General features: G+C 42.1%; 1 long non-coding RNA gene across 1 annotated transcript in view; it reads right to left on the bottom strand.

The window, feature by feature from the left end:
* Positions 1 to 2,756: 2,756 nt before the first annotated feature.
* Positions 2,757 to 21,086, bottom strand: part of LOC129136925 (uncharacterized) — a 30,733-nt gene continuing 12,403 nt past the window's right edge. The window contains exon 3 of the long non-coding RNA XR_008538961.2: positions 2,757 to 7,051. This is a non-coding gene — a long non-coding RNA (uncharacterized LOC129136925). The remainder of the gene's footprint in view (positions 7,052 to 21,086) is intronic.

The following is a 21,086-nucleotide window of genomic DNA, read 5'->3' as shown; positions in this document are numbered from 1 at the left end:
GGGCGTGGTGTGTCATTTCAAGCTCAGTGACAGAACTCAGGACATCTCTGACTGAACTGTGGGCAGCCCTGACTGAACTCTGGTTATCTCTGACTGAACTCAGGCTATCTCTGACTAAACTGCCTCTGACTGAACTGTGGTCATTTCTGACTGAACTCTAGCTATTTTTGACTGAAATCTGGTCATCTCTGACTGAATTCTGGCCTTCTCTGATTGCATTCTGGACAGCTCTGACTGAACTTTGGTTGCCTCTGGATGAACTCTGGGTGTCTCTGACTGAACTCTGGGCAGCTCTGATTGAACTCTGGTTATTCCTGACTGAATTCTAGTTGCTTTTGACTGAACTCTGATAATCTCAGACTGAACCCTGGTTGTCTCTGACTGAATTCTGGGCATCTCTGGCTGAACTCTGATAGCTCTGATTGCACTCTGATCATTTCTGACTGAACTCTAGTTGTTTTTGACTGAATTCTGGTAGCCTTTGACTGAACTCTGAGTGTCTCTGACTGAACTCTGGTCATTTCTGACTGAATTCTGGGCATCTCTGACTAAACTCTGGGCAGCTCTGACTGAACTTGAGTCATTTTTGACTGAATTCTGATTTTTTTTTACTGAACTTTGGTCATCTCTCACTGAACCCTGGTCATCACTCACTGAACTCTGGGCATCTCTGACAACTCTGGGCATCTCTGACTGAACTCTGGTTGTCTCTGGCTGAACTCTGGGTATCTCTGACTAAACTCTGGGCAGCTCTGATTGAACTCTGGTTATTTCTGACTGAATTCTAGTTGTTTTTGACTGAACTCTGATACTCTCAGACTCTGGTTGCCTCTGACTGAATTCTGGGCAGCTCTGTCTGAACTCTGGTCATTTCTGACTGAACCCTCGGCATCTCTGACTGAACTCTGCGTGTCTCTGACTGAACTCTAGGCATCTTCAGCTTCTACTCCCTGGTGTGGTGAGCACAGGGTGTGTCCTGGAGCCATTGCTGGAGACCCAAGTAGGACTCGTTGGCCCTCTCCCATCTTTTAAAGTTCTCCACCTTCTGTATGTTTTGTTAGCGCCTTAATACCAACCCCTCACACCTTCCTGGCACCCTATGATCCAGTAACGTTCACAACTTGTTCCCACATCTAAGCTCTCCCATGAGGCCGCAGGGCAGTAGCTGTTTCCCTGCTGATAAGCCAGTAAGAAGTCTTTGAAACCCTGAGCCATTTCTTTTTCTCTTTTTATAATGGTCTGCCTCTCAAACAACTTCATCTCCAGCATTTTTCCCCTTTTTTGGGGGGATTTTTAAATTATTATTATTTTTAATCTGATAGAGAGGGTGGAAGCTAAAAAAAATCTCACAAAGAAACTGTAGAAAAATCCGTCACCATCCATTTCCCCCCACCCCGGAGACCTTGCTGTTTTAGCCGCTCCAAAGAAACACTTTCAGTTGGTCACACCCTTTGCCAACAGCTGAGCTCGTGGCCTGGTCACGTTTATTGCTCGCCCTGGAACGCTCCATGTGGCGGAGGCTTTGGCGGAGCAAAACCACAAGCCACGGTGTCAACTGGCTAAACACCAACCCAGGTGACGGGGGAGGAGGCTCAGGGTAGACACCTGCATGTCCGCGCACACTGGTGGGAGGGCAGGGGCAGGAGGCCAAGTTCCGGCAGCAAGGCCACTGGGCCCTGGATCGGAAGGAGGGGTAGGGCAGCAGAGGCCAACATCAGCAGCTGGGACCTCAGCACAGCTGGGATGCTCTCCAGTAAGGGATTCCTCTCCTGATAATGGAGCCAGGGAAACTAGAAGGGCACGGCCACTGCTCCACTGTGCAGAGCGTGCAGTTGTAAACATTAACCACCCTTAAAGTCGCTCTTTGAGAGAGGCCTGGATACAGAAGTGAATATTTTAAAATATTAGGGTTTATCAAGGCACTTTTTAAAGAAAGCACCTGTACAGTCCCCATGGGAGGAGAGGTGCGGTAGGCAGTGCAGCCCCTGGCCCGTGTGTGGCCAGCCCATCCTAGGTCTCCCCTTCCTAACAGTGAAGTCTCCTCTCCAGCAGAGTCACCCTAACGGTAGAGAGAGGAGAGGCAGATGGGAGCCTCCATGGTGGCATGTGATGAAAGGCAAAGCTAGACGAGGAAGACAGGAAGAAAGGAGGAAGGCACCGTAGGCAGAGGCTGATTTTTTGGGGAGTGTGGCTGGAGCTGTGAACAGTCGGTGCTCCTTCTCTGAATGGATTTTCTGGAAAATCTCCATTTAAGATCCAAAAAAAACTAGGGCTCCTTTCTGTCCTCCCCTTCAGTCTTGCTAAGTGGTGCCACCAGCAGGACCAGAGGATGACCCTGAGGGCTTCTGTTTCCGAAAGCTTAGCCCCACCCTCCTGCTACCCCAAAGCCCTGCACTCCCCTCTTTGCTCATGGTCAGCAAGTAGCCCTGACAAGTGTCCCATTTGTTTGTCAACGTTGGCTGTGAAAAATCATGGGGAAGCAAATTGCTTTTCTGTGGAAGGGGGTCAGGGATCTGATGGGAAACCCCAACTCCTGGAAATCAGCATTGGTGGGGACATCTTTGAGAAATAAAAAAGGAAATGCCTGGAAGCCCTGGGGTTGGGGCAGAAAGCCAGTGCCTCAGAGCCAGCCCCGAGAGCTCTCAGGGCGAGGCGGGGAGGAAGCTGCTGTCAGAAACACGCGGCGAGTGTGTGGCCAAAGCACTCCATCCAACAGGTCCCCACGCATTCTAAATAATTAGGCTGACATCTGGGAATGATTTATAACCACAGTTTATTTGATCCAACAATAAAATTCCAGAGTTTGGCAAGGCGATGAGGGCCGCCGAGGCCGAAATGTGAACGTGATATTGTTAAGCTAAAGAAAATGCATCTATAAATCACATTACACATCCTTATGGGGATTGCAGATTAATGTGCTCAAGTTGACAGGGTTTTGGACTCCAAAACCAGTTTTACAAAATGGTCACAAGAAAATAAAAATCTAACTAACAAAACAAATTTGAAGAAATTGGGTGGGGATAGGAAGAAAGGGAAACTTAAGGAAGGGCCCACATCTCTGCATGTGTGAACTCTGATTGGGGAGTAAAGCCAAAAGGAGAACATTTTGGCAAGTTGGATTATAATGATGAGTAGGGTTTATTGAGCATTTACTGTATGCCAAGCACGATGGGCCTTTAAGGGGTATCTCATTTCATCCTCACAATAGTGCAGTGGCGTAAGCAGCACATTACAGTTGAGGCAACTGAAGCATAGAGAAGTGATATAATCCCCCAGGTAGCCCCCCTTGACCCTGGTGGAGACAATATTCAAACTGAGAACCCCCGCACGCTCACCTCACAGAGGGAGCAGACAGATCGAATGGAAAGGCTCCCCCATCCTGTCCTCTACACCACCTTGCAGCTGGGCCTCAGCAACTGGGTATGTAGAATGCGGATGATAACGCTCGCCATGTGGACTTGTCATTGGGATAATGTTTAATTTAATCTGATAAAAATACTGATTGACCACAGTGCTCAGTAACATGTTGGCTCTCGAAGTGTGGCAGCTTCTTCCTTGCTTTTATTCCTCCTGTAGAAAGTTAATTGAATTTCACATGACTTGCAGCCGGTGGGCAAGAGGTTGACTCACAGCAAGATGCGTGCTATTCTATGTAGGAGACAGGCCATGATGGCTATCGGGAAACAATCTGAGGCATGGTATTGTCATTCCCTGCCTAGTGGTTTGTTGGGTAATGAGGGACGTTGAGACTTCTACCTTGTGGCAAATCAGCTCAAGGCCTACCACCTGTATCCAGAAGATCATTCACTCAGGGATCAGCCAAGGTTAATCACAATGGTCCTGCCAACTGGCCCATTTATCCGATCAGAATAGACAGGAGCTGGGAAGCAAAAATGAACATGGGTCATTCGCTCAGTGCCTAGGCCACAAGGAAGATAAGCAAAGTGTCCCTTAGTCCAGGGCCAGCTCAGCCTAAGAGGGTGAGTCCTTACTTGTGTCCCAGCCTGTCTACACTGAGCTGGAGTTCCCCAATTCTCATAAACCCATGGCTGGGCATATCCACTCTAGTGATGCTGTTTGCGCTTCAGGGTGGTCCTTAGGATTTCATAAAGCACTTACCTAAAATTAACTCATATTTTATTGCAAATAAGACCTACACATTGCCAAAAATTCAAACTACATAAAATGGATAGACAAGAAAAATTATTTTTTGTTTTGGGGATGACCACTGGTTTTTATTCATTCTTTCAGGAGTAGTCTACATGTTATCATGCATGTTTGTCTCTTTGTGTGATACGCTGTTCTGCCTCTTGCTTTTTATTCAGTTAACAATAGTTAATTTTGTTAACTCTTCTGTATCAGCACATTTAGAGTGACCTCATTTTTCTTCACGACTGCATAGGGCTCTTTTGCATGACTGGATTATCATAGGGATTCCTGTTTAGCTGAACATCCCGGCTGCTTTCAGACTTTTACCATTATAAGCAATGCAAGCAGCAAGGCCATCCAGGAAAACCAAGCCTGGTCTTAGAAGTAGGTTTCTGGTAGCAAAGCAGAGTTTCTTTCCCTATGGGCGCTATGTGCCAGGTCCTGAGCCTGGGTCTGGTGATAAGGAGGTGCCTCCTGCAAGCCCTGCCTTGAGGGTGTCTGGATGCGTGGTTCAAGGGCAGCTCTTAGAAACCATAGAAACCACAACCAGCTTCCAGCCCTCAATTCCAGGCAATCTCCAGATCCCCAGGTATTGCTCCCAGCCCTCACTGCACTGCTGGTTCCATTAGGCCATCCAGAGAACACAGTGGTATTAAGGTGCTAAACAGAAGGTCTTCAGTCCATTTAAGAGATGAGAGCAGAGCTATCTCTTAGGGTTATTATGAAGATTACTAAGGGCTCAGTGTGTATCGGGGTGCTGACTTTTGTGATGGTTATCGGGGAGACTGACCTGAAAACAGATCCTGTATAATACAACTCGGTGGGTGCCATTACTCAGGGATGAGAAAAGACACGCGGGGTGTTGTTTTTGTTGTTGTTGTTGTGGGGAGTCTGTATTTTATTCTTGAAGGGTAAAGAAAGATTTCACAGAAAGTAAAAGGTTTTGAAGGATGAATAGTTTTCCCTACCTTTAAAAAAATAATACAGAGAATTTCATGATTCCAGGTAGAGAGAATAGCATAGTCAGAAAGGTGGAGAGGACATTGTGTGTGTGTGTGTGTGTGTGTGTGTGTGTGTGTGTGTGTGTGTGAAAGAGAGAGAGAGAGAAATAGTGGAGAAAGTCACAAAGGGAGTTCAGATGCAGCGTCAGCCCAGGTCACCAATCCTGTTGCTCTGTAACTTTGGGTGGGGCTGTGGCAGCCCCCAGGGCAGAGGGTACCAGGACAAGATAGCGCTCCCAGGCACCTTTGCTCATTACCAAGACGCTGCTGTGCCAGAAAGTTGTTTCAAAGCCTTTCCTAAACTCCTGTGTCCCCATGCCCTATGCCCTTGGCAGAATAGCACAGCACTTAACAACAGACTGCTGGTCTTAGAAGTAGGGGTTCTGATGCTGGGTTCAAATCCTAGGTCTGTCCCTGGCTAGCTCTTTGACTTTCTGCAAGGTGCTTAACACGACTTTCTATCCCAGTTTCCTCATCTATAAGATGAGAGCAGAATGGCCTACTTTAATGGGTGGGTGGGAAGTCTAAATGGGCTAATCCATGTACAAAGTTTAGAATGCAAAACAAAGCCCTCCAAAATATTATGGTTACATCGCTCTTAATAGCCACTGTAAAGTCTTGTAAGCATGAGGTTCCGGGATAGAGAAGAAAGTAGGAGGATGGGCTGTGAAACAGGCAGTTGTCACATAAGTGCTCCTACAGGGCAGGGAGGAGGGGACAGGATGGTGGAGGAACCAGGGGCCACTCCCCACAGAAAGGGATTTGATGCGGCTCTTAAAGCAAGATCGGGCATTGCCAGGCCTGAGTGAGGACACCTGGGGCCAGGTTTCTTTTAAATCTTTCTGTTCTCTCCCATAAGCTGAGGAAGCCTGAGTGTTGACAGCCACCGTCTCCCCTTAATCCCGATGCTTCCCTCGCCTCAACGGGCATTTAAATAATGCAGCTTTGGCGGGAGGTGGGATGGGTCTGAGAAACTTCCTAACTCGCTGGCGCCCCTGTATGCGGGTGCCACTGCATAATGATCGGGGCTGGCTGGAAAGAAACTTGGTTCAAAATGTATGAGTTCATTTTTATGTTCTACTGAGAAAATTTATTCAGTGTGACTGCTCAGTAGCGAGTGCCGTAAAACACCTTAATCCCTGGTTGAAGAAAGGTAATGTCTTGACAGATGTGTGCCTCCTACTTTCCTCCCGGCCATGTTTCAACAACAAACCTTTATTTCTGCTTCTCGGCTGTAGCAGGCAAGAGAAAAAAATGAGGAGAGCAATAAAGCAGTCAGAAATCTCAGGAGCCAGGCGGCGATGCAATCGTAATGACAGATTTTTAATGTGGCGGGAGAGATTGACAAGGAAATGTCTTCAGAGCAAACGCTCACCAGATGGAATGCAAACGGTTTATTGGAGTAGAGAGGTGCAGCTGAACCGAAGAGAGGGCGGGTGGAAGGTGGTCTTTCTGGCTGCTGCAAGTAAACACGCCCGACACAGGGAGAGGGGGAAGAGAAAAGACACGAAAAATAGCAAGAGGAGGGAGAAAGGCGCTGGGCGAGATCCCAGATAGGCCATTCTGAGAAGCGTTTGGCATCTCCTCACACCCCGAACTGGAGCCCAGCGTGAGGCCCCAAGAGGCTGATGAGACAGCAGAGGACCACATTTGGAAGCAAGAAGACCTGGATTCAAGACTGGCGTTCAACTGACAAAGTTCCATTGGATCTTGAAGCCCAGGCATTGTTCTGGAGCTTCTATTCCTTCCGACGGTGCAGATGTTTTTGTGTGGCCAACATTTTCAGCACTGACTTGATGGCAGGTCCTGCCTGGACCAGGCACTGCAGACAGTGAGGAGAGGGGAAGCTCTGTCCTTGAGCTCAATGAGATGTACACGTGTAGCATTTATCAATCAGGTCTCTGTACAAAATAATACATTTATTATTAAAATGGTATGTATGTGTGCAAATGTAAATATATGCCTGTGTATTCATTTATTTACTTATCCACGCTATCCATCCAATCCATCACTCTTTAAAATCAGTTTCCTGTATATAACTCATAATATATTTGAAGTGGCCAAAAAACGATAATATCCTCCAATTCAAAATTCTCCAAAGGCATATGATGTCATTTAAAACAGTCAGAGTAGGAAAACCATTTTATAAAATTCTGCAAAATAATCAAATATTAATAATATGTGTGAGTCCAGAGAGATAGTATTACATATAAGGGCCATCTGTTTTTAAGTATACAAAGATGTGGTATAAAAGTGCACAAGAATGGCTACGGCAAAAAATAAAATGAACATTGAATCAATCCTGAAGACCATGTGGATTATGCCAATGATCTGAGGCCCTCCAATTCGGGAATTCTTCCAATGTTATCATAACCAGCTCTGACCTTGAGCAAACCCTTTCTTTTTTGCCAGACTCGGTTTCCCCACCTTGTAAAATCAGATGCCCAGGTAACATGATTCTCACCATCTTTTTGTGACTAACATTTTATTTAGAACGCTAAGTGCAAATTTCTGCCAGTGGATATTCTCAAGGCCAATAGTAACTTTAAAACAACAAAGCAGTGAAATGACATGCAAAAGTGGAATGTGCTTTCACAATACAGAATACAATAAAAATACTTTTCTTAAATAATACATGACAGTCGAATTCATCTCTTTAGAAACATCCAATCCAACATAAAGATACCCCCTTTCAGCACTAAGAGCTACAGCCCTTCTTGTCCTCGGAAGCAAACAAATGAAACTCCACGTTTCACAGGGATGGCAAATCAAGTTGAAACCTGTTGTTACAGCCCTGCAGAAAATGCAGATCCGTAAGATTTCATGCCAGACGCTTGGTGCCAGACATCTTGCAATAAGGAGGGGAGGAAGAGGGGGACAAGAAAATAGTGGCTAAATGGAAAGACAGAATGGGAGAAAGTAAAACTGTACTTCTCGCCATCCTGACTGCATTCTTCTCTGGCACACTGGTGGTACTGATACCTGCTGAGACAAAATTCCAGGGGGAGAAACTGCACCACAAGCCCTGAGAGGTGGAAGGGATTTGTGTGTTAGGATTGGCTGGGCGCAAAGGGGCCTTTCGGATCACTTTGCGTATGACGGTATTCTCCAGCTCCATAGAGTGATGGGGGCATCAGCTTCTGAGAAAAAGAAAAAGGGATGACCAAATCAGTGTGTGATAGAAAGTTGTGTTGTATTTGCGCAGCATATATCTGGCATGTTTTCTATTCACGTTTCATCCTGCCCGGTCTCATGGTCTCAGAGGAAATTGCCCAAAGCCTCTCCTGTCTCTGTTCAGCCCAGTGTTTCTACTTTTGTCTTAAAACAAATGGCCAAATAAACAAACGATTTGTTTTTCGTAGACTACTGTTCTTCGGAGCTTCCATATTGTCCTGTTAAAATTTACTTCTTAAAAAATTGAAACCCTGCTTGGCTTGGAAAGCTGGCTGAGTAAAGACATTTTGGTCCAAAAAATAAACAAGGTGAAAGGTTTTAGAAGACAGACAAAACAGACAGCTGGATTTTTAGAGTACATACAATAGGTTTTATTGGTTATGTTAGAAAGAAAGAAGGAGAGAAAGAAAGGAAAGAAGGAAGGAAAAGAAAAAAAAAGCAATGAAATAAATTCCTCATTTGATTTTGCACCCCCTTTCCAAATTTCTGACAAGAATTTTCAATCCAAAAGCTATTATAAAAAACCTTTTCCAGCCGGGAGCAGTGGCTCATGCTTGTAATTCCAGCACTTTGGGAGGCCGAGGCGGGCGGATCACGAAGTCAGGGGTTCGAGACCAGCCTCACCAACATGGTGAAACTCCGTCTGTACTAAAAATACAAAAATTAGCTGGGCGTGATGGCGCATGCCTGTAATCCCAGCTACTCAGTAGGCTGACGCAGGAGAATCACTTGAACCTAGGAGGCAGAGGTTGCAGCGAGCCGAGATCGCACCACCGAACTCCAGCCTGGCAACAGAGCGAAACTCTGTCCCTCCCCGCAACCCCCCCGCCCCCATAAAAAAACCTTTTCCCATTCTGTCCTTCAAGAAGGAGCAATGAACTGATGCCAGGGGGTTTGTATCAGCTCTGCTCCACTTCTGAGATGTGGCTGCAGGTTAGCCATTTGATTGACCAAAACCTCAACATGCTTGCCTATAAACTGGGCACAAGATGGGCACTATAGGATTCATGGCAGAATCACATGACAGATGTTTGTAAGTGGGATCTGTAAACCGTAAAGCGCCATACAGTTATGTTCTAATAATTATCCTAGTATCAGTGTTGATAAGGGAGACAATGTCTAACTTGCTGCTTTCCAGGTTAATTCAGGGTGCATTTACAAATGTATAGAACTACATCGTGATCAAAATAGGCTTGAACAATTTTAGTTCAGAAATAAAGCATTTGTTATTTCTCATTGGTAAAATATAGCTCCTATGATATGCCCATTCTCACTTTCCCTTACCTGCGCACAGGATGGAGAAGCTACTTCTATTCTAAGGAGATTAAACAATAGTTTAGTTAGCTTTGTCCTGCTTTTGTTTAGAGGTAGACTGTATCATGGAAATGCTAATCATTGTTGGTGATATTTTTACTCCTCTCCCTGCTTTCTGTCATTTTAGATACTGAGCAGGTAGCAATAGGTTGAGTATTAAACTAAAATCATAGAGAGGAAGATAGTGAGGTTGTGTTTTGAAAAAAAATGTGAAGCCAAGTCATTTTGAGTTGATTAGGGCCCAATTCTTACTTTAAGAATTGAGCAAGTCTCCTAAATTTCCTCAACTCTGAACTGAGTACTGGGCTGAAGATGAATCCTAAGGTCTTTTGCTTTTTTTCAGATCTTAGGACATAAGTCTTATATACTATGAAAAACAAAATCAGGAGAATGACCTAGCACTCATTTTCATTACTGTTTCTAGTTATTAAGAAATCAAATCTTGAGGCTTCCACAAAGTATAAATCCAATGACTTTTTTAGAAGTAGAATCAATAGCTAAGCATTGACTTGACGTATGTATGTATCAGTAATCTCTGCTTCAGTTTAGTTTTGCTTTTATTTTAAAAGTAACAAATGCAAAAAATTTAGAACAAAATCTGGAGACTTGGTGTAAATCCTCCTAACATTTTAGAAATATGTAGCTTGCCTATTTCTGCTGATTTACACCAATGGCTTCACACTGCAGGCACTGTCATATAGCCATTTTCACTTCTTAGAACATGATTTTTTTTTCTTCTCCACATCATGAAATACACTGCAGCAACACAATATTTAGTTATATATTTTCTATCTTCCCAATTAGAACATAAACTCTAGGAGTGCAGAGATTCCTCGCCTTGTGTATTGCCGTGTCCTGATTTAGAACAGTGCCTGGAATACGGTAGGCCCTAAGTAAATATTTTGCGAAAACAGACCTACAGTATTCCATCACAGGCACACAACACCACTTGTTAGATCTTCCTGCACTATAACTGGATGTCCATGAGCATGAGACCCAGTCTATTTTGCTCTCTGCACTGTGTCAGCCCTTGGATCATGGCCTGATCCTGGGCAAGTGCTCAGTGAAACTGCTCCGTGAATGGTGAATGAACACCATCTCCCAGCATGAGACTCTACCACTTGCAAGATTTTGCTGCTATAAACAACAATGTGGTGAACATCTTTGTCATTAAATATTTGCTAACATCCCTTAATTTTTTAAGAGTAAACTCCAGGGAAGTATAATTTTTGGGTCAATGGGTGGGTATATGTTTAAGCTTTTGATGCAGATTGGAAATTTTCTTCCCAAAAAGTTTTTTTTCTTTTCTATTTTTTAAAAATCAATTTACACTTCCACCAGCAGTATAGAAAATATCTCTTTTCCTGAAGCCTCAGCACCAGCGATGGCAGTTTTCAAAACCTTATGAACTTGATAGATAAAAAAACCATAATTCCTCAATGCCATTTTTCATTTCCTTGACTATAAGGAGATTTAACATTTTTATATATTATTTCTGTGTTTCTTTCTTTCTTTTGTGTTTTGTTTTGTTTTGTTGTTGTTGTTGTTGTTGAGATGGAGTCTTGCTCTGTCACCCAGGCTGGAGTGCAGTGGTGCAATCTTGGCTCACTGCAACTTCCATCTCCTGGGTTCAAGTGATTCTCCTGCCTCAGACTCCCGAGTAGCTGGGATTACAGGTGTGCGCCACCACACCCAGCTAATTTTTGTATTTTTTTTAGTAGAGGTGGGGCTTCACCTTGTTGGCCAGGCTGGTCTCAAACTCCTGACCTCAGGTGATCTCCCGCCTTGGCCTCTCAAAGTACTCTGGGATTACAGGCATGAGCCACCATGCCCGGCCTCAGTGTTTGTTTCTTTATTTGTTGATTTTTATTTGATTTTTTTCTTGTTAAATAAATTCAAATACATGAAACTTTTAGGGCAGTGCTTGTAATGTAGTAAACATTATATACTGTTATTAAAATTCCTATTTTATTATCTTTTCCTTTTAATCAGTTTCTTAGAACTTACATATTATGAATCATATAAACATATTTACGCATTATTATTTGACACATACATTAAAAATATTTTGTCTATTTAGTTTATTTATTTGATAAATATTTCATTTTTGTACTGTCACACTTACCCATCTTTTTGTTTTTTGCCTTCTGCCTTTGCCGTTAGCTTATTTTTTGAACCATTTAATATACTTTTCAGACTCATGCAATATTTACAGGAGGAATCAAGTTTAGGAAAAAAAAAAGTAGGTTAAATTATATTATTAAATATAATCCCTTTTTTATGCTTTACAATTTTCAAAGCAGTTTAATATATATTTCTCTTGAGTGTTCCAATAATCCTTGCTGTGGTGGATGATGTTAATACACCCATTTTTACAGATGAGGTTATCTGAGATGTGGGTACAAAGGGAACACATATAAATTCAGCAAGGGAGCAAGGACTGGCACGTATTCTGAATTTATTTTCAGGATTCTATGCATTTTGGCTTTTTCTTCAAAAACTTGAGGAAAATGATGATGATGATGACAATGATGAGGACAACGACGATGACTAATTCTAAGTTTGATGTCAGCATTTTGGTGATCTCTGGTCACCTTACATTTCCTAAGTCCAAAGTCTACAGGCAGAGTAAGGTCATTAAGGTTTCCTGAGTGCCCCTTGTGGGCTAGGTGCTTCCATGTGCATGGTCTTAGTTCATCCCCACTGCAAACCTAGGCAGTCACAGTTGTAATTCTGGGTGTCTCTTTTCCTTTTTAATGGGCAGGAACTTCAGACTCCAAGGTGCCCCCTGTGCACCCCAGGACACAATGCTAGTAAACAATAGAGGCGTGATTCCCACCCAGACAGGGCACATACAGGACCACAGTTTCCCCCATTTACTCTGCAGCATTGAGTCTGACAACACCAGCCCCTGACTTTGAGTGGCAAATTATAGCCTGGTTGTATAATAGCTCTCCATCTTATTTATTCATTTTTTTGAATTCCTAAAAAATCATGGCAAGTAGATCAGCATGGCCCCCTGCCCCCTGCACTGTGGAAGTTTGATAATGTATGTCCTAACCGCTTAATTGATTGATTACCTCACTGCAGCTTCCTGAGGTACCGAATTTATCTCTAATAGCCAGAGTCAGGCTCTGCAGGCAACCGTGGGGGGGCCGGTGGTCCCTTGGTGTCGATTTGCTCTTAACTGGAAAGTCATTACCACTTAATACATGTAGATTGTGTTGAAAGAAAATTATGTGTAATGAAATGAGGGAAAAATTAGTGGAGTGTTATGGGCGAAAGCAGATGTTAGGGAGGAATTATGCTAGCAGAGATAATCACCTTCGTTGGTTTTGTGTGTGCTGGGGTGTTAACTGAGGGAGAGGCAGGGGGAGAGTGGAGCGAATGCATTGATCGATGCAGATTCACCCCTTAGAAGCAGCAGCAAAGAATGACACCCCCTGGACTCAGAGACTGGGCTTCCATAGCTTGTCTCAACCGTATCTGTGGCTCTTCCTCCCTGCAGTCTCCCACGATGCCTGGACACAAAACATCTACCTGCGGGTGCTGAGGAAGACAGCAGGGAGCATCCCAGGGAGGCCTCTTTCTAACTGAGGCCAGGTGATGAGTATCCTACTCTACTTTTTAGAACATTAGCTGAATCAGATACAAAACAAAACAAACAAAACATCCTCTCCCTCCTAAAACAAAACAAAACAAAAACCTAAGCAAACAACAAACCAACAACTAGAAAAAAGCTTAGCCTGAAAGAGGATAAGGCTGTTGAATCTTTTGGAAAATAGTCTTATCTCAAATGGAGGCATTTAAGTGCCTGTGCTTGTGTGAGTGATGCCAGAGAGAATAAAAACTCATTGTTTTCAGGTCTTAGGATCCTTGGGTAAAAGAGCTTGGCACACACAGCCCAAACCTCTTGCCTGATATATTTGCTGCTGAGGAAACTGAAGCTGAGAGAGAGAAAGGTCCTCGCCCACAGTCGTAGACCCAGTGAGTGGAAGCAAGGCCAGCCCCTGAGTGCAGGACAGGGGGATCTCACAACCCACACTGCTTCTTCTAGGACTCCCAGGTCTGACCCACTATGAGGTGAGGCTGCAAAACAACTGGATGTTTTTAATATCCTGGCAAGCACGCAAATACTTGCATGCATCACAGAGCCATCCAAGGTATGAATTTCAGCCTCAGTTTTCAGCAGGTGGCTCCTCCCATAGTCTGCACCAGAGTTTTTAGAAACAATTGTGTTGATCGTCTTTGCGAAAATTCCCAATGTAAGTCCCCAAGATGACTGGGAGGTAGGTTCCATCCTTTTGGTTTTCTGTAGGACTAAACAGGCTTTGTAAAACTGTAACTAGTCATCCCTAATCATGTGGGATATGGGCTCAAGGGTCAGGGATAAGCGCATTGTGTGACCATGCCAAGTTACTAACCTCTCAAGCCAGTGTCCCATTTGTTAAAGAGGTGATGGCAGTCAGACAAAAATAATACTTACAAAACACTGAGCACAATGCCTGGTGCATATGGTAAGTGCTCAATAGTTTATGTTCATTAAGTTCATTGTTCATATAAATAAGTGTTAGATTTTGCATAGAAGCATACTACATGCTAGTGTGTGTGTGTGTGTTGTGTGTGTGTGTGGAGAGAGAGCATGTGTACGCAAATCTCTCTCTCTCTCTCTCTATATATATATATGTGTATATATATATATATATATGCCTGTATGTGTGCCTGTATCTGTACATGTATATATCATCTTTAAGGACTCCATGGTATGCAGTTAAATGAATATATAAATATAAATAAATATATATATATATATATATATATATATATAGAGAGAGAGAGAGAGAGAGAGAGACTCTATTGGGATTAAAATACAACAAATAATTTTAAAAGATTACTGAATTAATGCATCAAAGCCTTTCATTAATAGGCATGTTTTAATCAGTTAATCTGAGGAATGCTACAATCTGATGTTGCAGACTCCTGTTTTGTTGTTAATGTTAAGATACCCTACTATGTGAACTTGTTGAGGGTGCCTACCCTGCACATCATAAATTACTCTGTTCTGGAAATAACTGGCAGAAAACTAAATGACCAAGAGTTTAAATAAACGAAGGCATATTACCTATACTGATAGTGTCCTTGCATGAAACCTGTTTCACTGCAGAAACCGTTGCTTTGCCATCTGAACCGTCCACATAGAAATGTGGAGATTCTCCTCCATCCACTTGCAAATGTTTAAGACAAATTCACTTTGGATTTTGTTAATGGATCCCAGCATCATGGCTTCATTTAGAACCGGAAGCATTTACCAGATATCCATGATTACCAAGGAGACTACACAGTTCACTGAGGCTGTGAAGGTATGACCAGTTCCAGGATGTTTTGTTTGAGTTACAGTAATGGTCATGGTTAAGAGCAGGATTGGGCTACACCACAGAGTATGTCAGCATGATTCTTCATTTGCTAGTCATACTAGAGAAGTCATACTCAATGAGGAAAACCTGGCAAACAGAAAGAAGATTAATGAAGCACAACACACAGGCACACGCACACACACACACACACGTGTGTGCACGCACACTCACAAACACACACACACTACCAAAACTCATCCATAATCCCCTCTTCACCCAAAATGAAGCCACTGTTAAATTGTTCTTAGTATTCTTCTGTTCTTTGCCTATAGATGTGTGTATGTGTGTGTGCCAGCTCATGCGCATGTATGTGTGCCTGTATCTGTACATGTATATACCATCTTCAAGGACTTCATGGTATGCAGTTAAATGAATACACTGTAACTGATATAACCAGTCACAATCTTAGGATGCTGCCAGTATTTTGTTATAATAATCCAACAATGAATATCTTTCTATAATGTGTAGTATATCTCTGACTATTTTCTTAGGATAAATTCCTAAAACGTAATTTCACTGCCATAGAGTAAGATCACTTTAAAGATCTGATCAATTTTGCAGTTTGTAGCTTTAGAAGGGAGTCCAGGTGGAAGGAGGCACTAAGGTATCTTAGTTCCCTCTGAAAAAATACATTTGATTCTTTGCATACTGATATCATCAAGCTCAGTGGTATAGATGCCATCATTTACCCATTAAAACTAGTTATTTATCTATCACCTTATGTTATGCACATGTCATAACCTATCCCATTTTCAAACATCACAAAAGCCAACAAACTAGGTATCAAGCCATTTTACAAAATGAAGGAATAATTTTAACTAAATATTATTTATTATATTTATAAATAAGAGCAAAGTGCTGTTGACTAAGATTGCATATTGACTAAGGTTTACAATAATTATTGAAGAATTCCATCATGATTCTACTAATACAAATGCACAATATATCTAACTTGCTAGATTATTTGGAGAATTCAAATAAATCATGTATGCAGAAATGCCTGGCATATAATTAAATGAATATACAATAACTTACATAGCCAATGGTATGTAAGTTTTGCTTCAATTATAACTATAATCAGTATTGTTACAATTAACTACAAATTTCATGATCCTGGTAAGGGTTTTGGACAGACCCATGTTCCAATCCTAGCTAGAAATGTGGCTTTGGTGAAGTAGCTTTATCTCTCCAGTTCTTAATTTTCTCATCTGTAAAATGAATATAAAGATACCTGCCTCGCTGGGCTTTAGTGATGAATTAATGAGAACAGTCAAGTAAAATAGCCCAGTGCTTATCCTGGCACACAGTAGGGACTCATCACAGAAATGCAATCAGTCTTTACTTTTTAAATCCATGACTAACATCTACAGAAATTCCACTTTCAAAAGCATTAGACCCCAGATTCACAGCTGAGCAAATTTGTTAAGGGAAAGCCAACTCACTCCTCACTGGTCTCTGTGTCAATGGCTTCAAGAGGCAAGCATATTTTTTCAGAGCCCCTGAAAAACTATGATGAATGTTTCAGAGACTAAAAGATTAATTAAGTTGCTCAGTGCTGCGCCATTAAATGAAACGGCACCGTGCTAGTGGCACATTGCTGTTGTTATTTATACATACAAGAAAGAAAAATTTAGTTGATGCTTTGGGTGAGCCTGCTGTCGGTCACTCACACAGGCAGGCTGCATGTGAAGTCCAAGCTCTACCTCCCTCTCTTATTCACTTAGGGGAAGGAGCTTGCAACTTGCAACCAGCTAGGCAGGGAAGGGAAGGGCCCTGGATCTGGGTTTAGTTTTGCAGATGACCTTGCCCAAAATGTTGACAACCCCCTGTCTTCCAAGACATTATCTTTAATACCAGAACCTCAACTTTTCTTACTTCATCTGGAAACACACTTCCACATGCAAGGATTATCCATATTATCCATACATCTCACAGCATGGACGTTAGAAGAGAAAGCCCTTGGATTAGAGGCTCTCAATATAAATTTAACCAAGAGGGTTTTCCTTGAATCTCAGCCTCCTCAGTGGTAAAAATGAGATGAAACAGACCTAAAAGATCTTTTTATGCTAACTAGAGGAAATAACGCGTGGATAATCTCAGGCATATGGTGGGACTTCAACAAGGGTGAATCCTTCCCTTTCTCCCTCTGAAGGCAAATTTATTCCTATCGTCTTTTTTTATGTGTTTGTTTTATCTCAATGCGGTGGGAAAACTTTGCAATACATATTCAAAACCACTTAATTATTCTTCAAACTTTATTTTGTGTATAACACTTATTAGTTACATAAACAATCATGACTTTGAGGCGCCCTTATACCCAATGTGCCAGAACACCATGGTTCTTCGTCCTTATATTTTCTAATTTTTGAAAACAACCCTTTTTTGTCTTTCTCTTTCTGGTTGGCCTGCTAATAACCAATTCTCTGAGTAATAACACTTTTATCAGCTACTGCAGTCTCCTATCCTTTTGAGCAAGCTTAAAAAACAAGTGATCATTATAAAATTTATTGATTCTGAACTAGAGTCTCCCTTATAATTAAAGAAATTGTCTCTTGAAAAGACTGGGCTGTGCTGAGGACAGTTGAGGACTCAAATGGGCAATGCACACATAGGGGAGTTCAAGCCCTGAAGTGCGGAATCAGAATAATGACATTTAAAGTCCTTCACATTCTCAGATTGAATGACTCACAAGACCGGTTATTATACTGTAATTTATTCCAATCCTATGCCGTCAGTTGAATTTCGAATAAAGAATTCATCAGTATTTACGTGAGTGCTTAGCAAACCTCTGAGAAATATTTCATGCAAGGTGTTAGGTCACCTTGCCTATGACTGGGTTGTATCCCAACCTTTTTACCCATCCCCTCTGGTTCCCACTGGAGTGAGTGTGTGTCTTTCTGGAGCATGGGGCGATCTCCAGTAGGCTTGTCCTCAGCAGGGTGTCCCAGTTATTTTAGGTGGCCTCATAGGCCTATGTCACCTCTTTCCAGATTGCTCACACATCTGCTGTTTCTTGCAGTGTCAAACAGATAAAACCATTTCTTATGTGTGCTGTAATATAAGAAAGTTAGGCAAGCACTGCTAGATGATCCCTCAACCTACAAGAGTATCTGCTGCTAATGCTTATGGTAAGGATGCCCTTACATGGTGTATCTTCATATTCGCCTCTTCTTATAGTAAGACAAAAGGAAGGCATGACCTTCCTTGCTTGACTCTAATATCCTGGCACATCATCTAAGAAGGTCCCCTAACACACTCTTGCTTAAACCATTTGCTCTTTTGCTTCATCCAGTTTGCCAAAGCAGAAGAAGACAATGTAGGTAGATTATGGATTAGATTATATGATCTGCAGTCCAACAAGACTGTAGGATTTATCATCCTGATACTTGTTAGCTATGTTACCTTGGACACAGACTTTCTTCATTTCTTTAGGTCAGTTTCTTCATCTTTAAAATGACACTATTAAAGGAAAAGATGTGTGCGTGTGTGTGTGTGTGTGAGGAGAGAGAGAGAGAGAAATGTAAAAAGCTAAATATTGATACAATTTAACCATTTTAGAAAGTACCATTTAATGCCTTTACTCCTTTACCAGTGAATCTAAAGACATACCCAAGTATTAAATAAGCTTTCTCTGGAAACACACTCTATGCTAGAAATAAGAGATTGAAAGACAGATATCTGTTTTATGACCCATTACCTTATTGATCAGTGGTGGAGAAACATAATATGTAGATAACAAAATCAATTTTGTTCTTTGTACATAAATATTTACTTCCTCTCCACTTTTGCAGTTCTGAAGAGTTTATTTCCCATTTCCTTGACATTGAGGTTGATTGTATGATTTTCTTTGGCCAACGGGATGTTAAAAAAAATGTAACATTAACCTCATTTATGTAAGAGCTTTAAGAGGCAGTGAGAGTTTCAGCCAACTCCCTTATTCGTGATATCCGCCATGAACAAACAGTATTCAGCAGGCAGGGGATCTTCCTTTAACCTGGGTCCCGGTATGAGAAGACCCAGAAAGCAGATCCTCATTCCACCAGAAGATTGGAGGGGAGCCTTTGAGCACAGAGCTGCAAAGCTTCAGCCTACCTAAGGCTGGCATGTAACATAGGGTAACAAATAATTGGAAGTTATCTGTTACACAGCATCATTGCAGCACAGCTGACAGATACAGATAAGAACACAATAGTTACATATTATAAGCCAGGAAGTGTAAGACTATTGAAAAGTATTTAGATCTATCCTGAGGTGACAAGCAGAATTTCTTTTTTTTCTTTTCTTTTTTTTTTTAAGGTGCAGTTTCACTGTTGTTGCCCAGGCTGCAGTGTAATGGCACGATTTTGGCTCACTGCAACCTCCGCCTCCCAGGTTCAAGCAATTCTCCTGCCTCAGCCTCCCAAGTAGCTGGAATTACAGGCATGCACCACCACACCCGGCTAACTTTGCACTTTTAGTAGAGACTTGCCATATTGGCCAGGCTGGTTTCAAACCCCTGACCTCAAGTAATCCACCCATCTCGGACTCCCAAAGTGCTGGGACTACCGGCATGAGCCACAGAGCCGAGCCAGGGAATTCATGGAGAGGTAACATTGGAAGTGTGGGTCAAGAATGATGGCATGAAGAGTACATTTGTTTAAATGTTGACAATATATTTGGTGAAACATCAAATATGTTATCAATGAACAGTCCACCAGTCAGCTTGGACAAAGGGCCAACTAGAAAAGTGTGTTCAATGAATAAGTCATCTCTTGTGCATTTCTCTTGAGTTTGGGCTCTGCAATGGCATAGAGATTGAGGACATCATTCTGGCCTTGACTTGCTTTGAGTTCTTTCAGGAATTCAGACATTGGTTTGTAAATCCAGAGTTCAAGCTCAATTCAATTTTGAAGAAAACATAAAATGTGACCTCAGCATCAACATGATCCATGTAGAATTTCCTAACACAAACTAATACCTATCTAGAAAATCACAAATGCATACTTTTGTTGAGGTGCTTATTCTTAGACAGGTTGTTATATGCATTTGAACATGAGGTACAATTATAATATTTCTTTATAATTCTAAGTCTCTAATGGTTTATGTTTATCAAGCTTGTTCAATGTAAATTTTTGAGATATATGTACAAGAAATTGAATGCTGGCTCTTTATTACTTGCTATTATATGACTTGGGGAAAATCATTTAACTTCTCAGAGACTCAGTAGTCTTATCCCAGAAACTGGGCAATTATTTCGTATGTAATGTTATTATTTTGAAAAGCAAATGAGACAACACCTGTAAAAGTACCTGATGTAAAAACAAGTACTTCTTATCCTACCTCTCTTCCTTTCTTGAAATACATATGGCGTGTGTGTATTTTGTATGCATTAAATACTGATATGTGTTCAAAACCCAGCCAAAAGTTAGAACTTAGGAAAAAAATGGGCTGGGCACGGTGACTCATACCTGTAATCCCAGCACTTTGGGAAGCTGAGGCGGGCAGATGACTTGAAGTCAGAAGTTCTAAACCAGCCTGGCCAACATGGTGAAACCCCATTTCTACTAAATATACAAAAATTAGCCAGGCATGGTGGCGAACGCCTGTAGTCCCAGCTACTCAGGATCGCTTGAGTCCAGGAGGTGAAGGTTGCAGTGGGCCAAGATCGCACCACCGCACACCAGCCTGGGTGACACAGCAAGACTTCATGTAAAAAAAAAAAAAAAGACTCTATCTAGGTAATAAAGAAACATGTCTCTATTATCGGCCAATGTTTTCTTATTTGCAGTTCTCTCTCCTTCAAAACCTCTAACTCTGGATATAGCCCCATGCATTTCTCATAGCCTTTGTCTCATGTCAGTGATGATCACTTTAAACATAAGGGTGGGTAGCATGGTGGGCAGGTTCAGTAAACAAGCTCGCCTGGAGTATGGGTACATATCTGAAAGGCTCCTCCACAAATAAAAGAGTAGAGTAGAAGGGAAGTATAGGGCCCATGATGAAGAGTGAAATCAGCTTAAGTATCTGAAATTTGCTCTGTGGTCAATGGGCATCC

Source organism: Pan troglodytes, chromosome 15 (assembly GCF_028858775.2).
Source record: "Pan troglodytes isolate AG18354 chromosome 15, NHGRI_mPanTro3-v2.0_pri, whole genome shotgun sequence".
Taxonomy (NCBI): domain Eukaryota; kingdom Metazoa; phylum Chordata; class Mammalia; order Primates; family Hominidae; genus Pan; species Pan troglodytes.
This window is presented reverse-complemented; position numbering and strand designations above follow the sequence as displayed.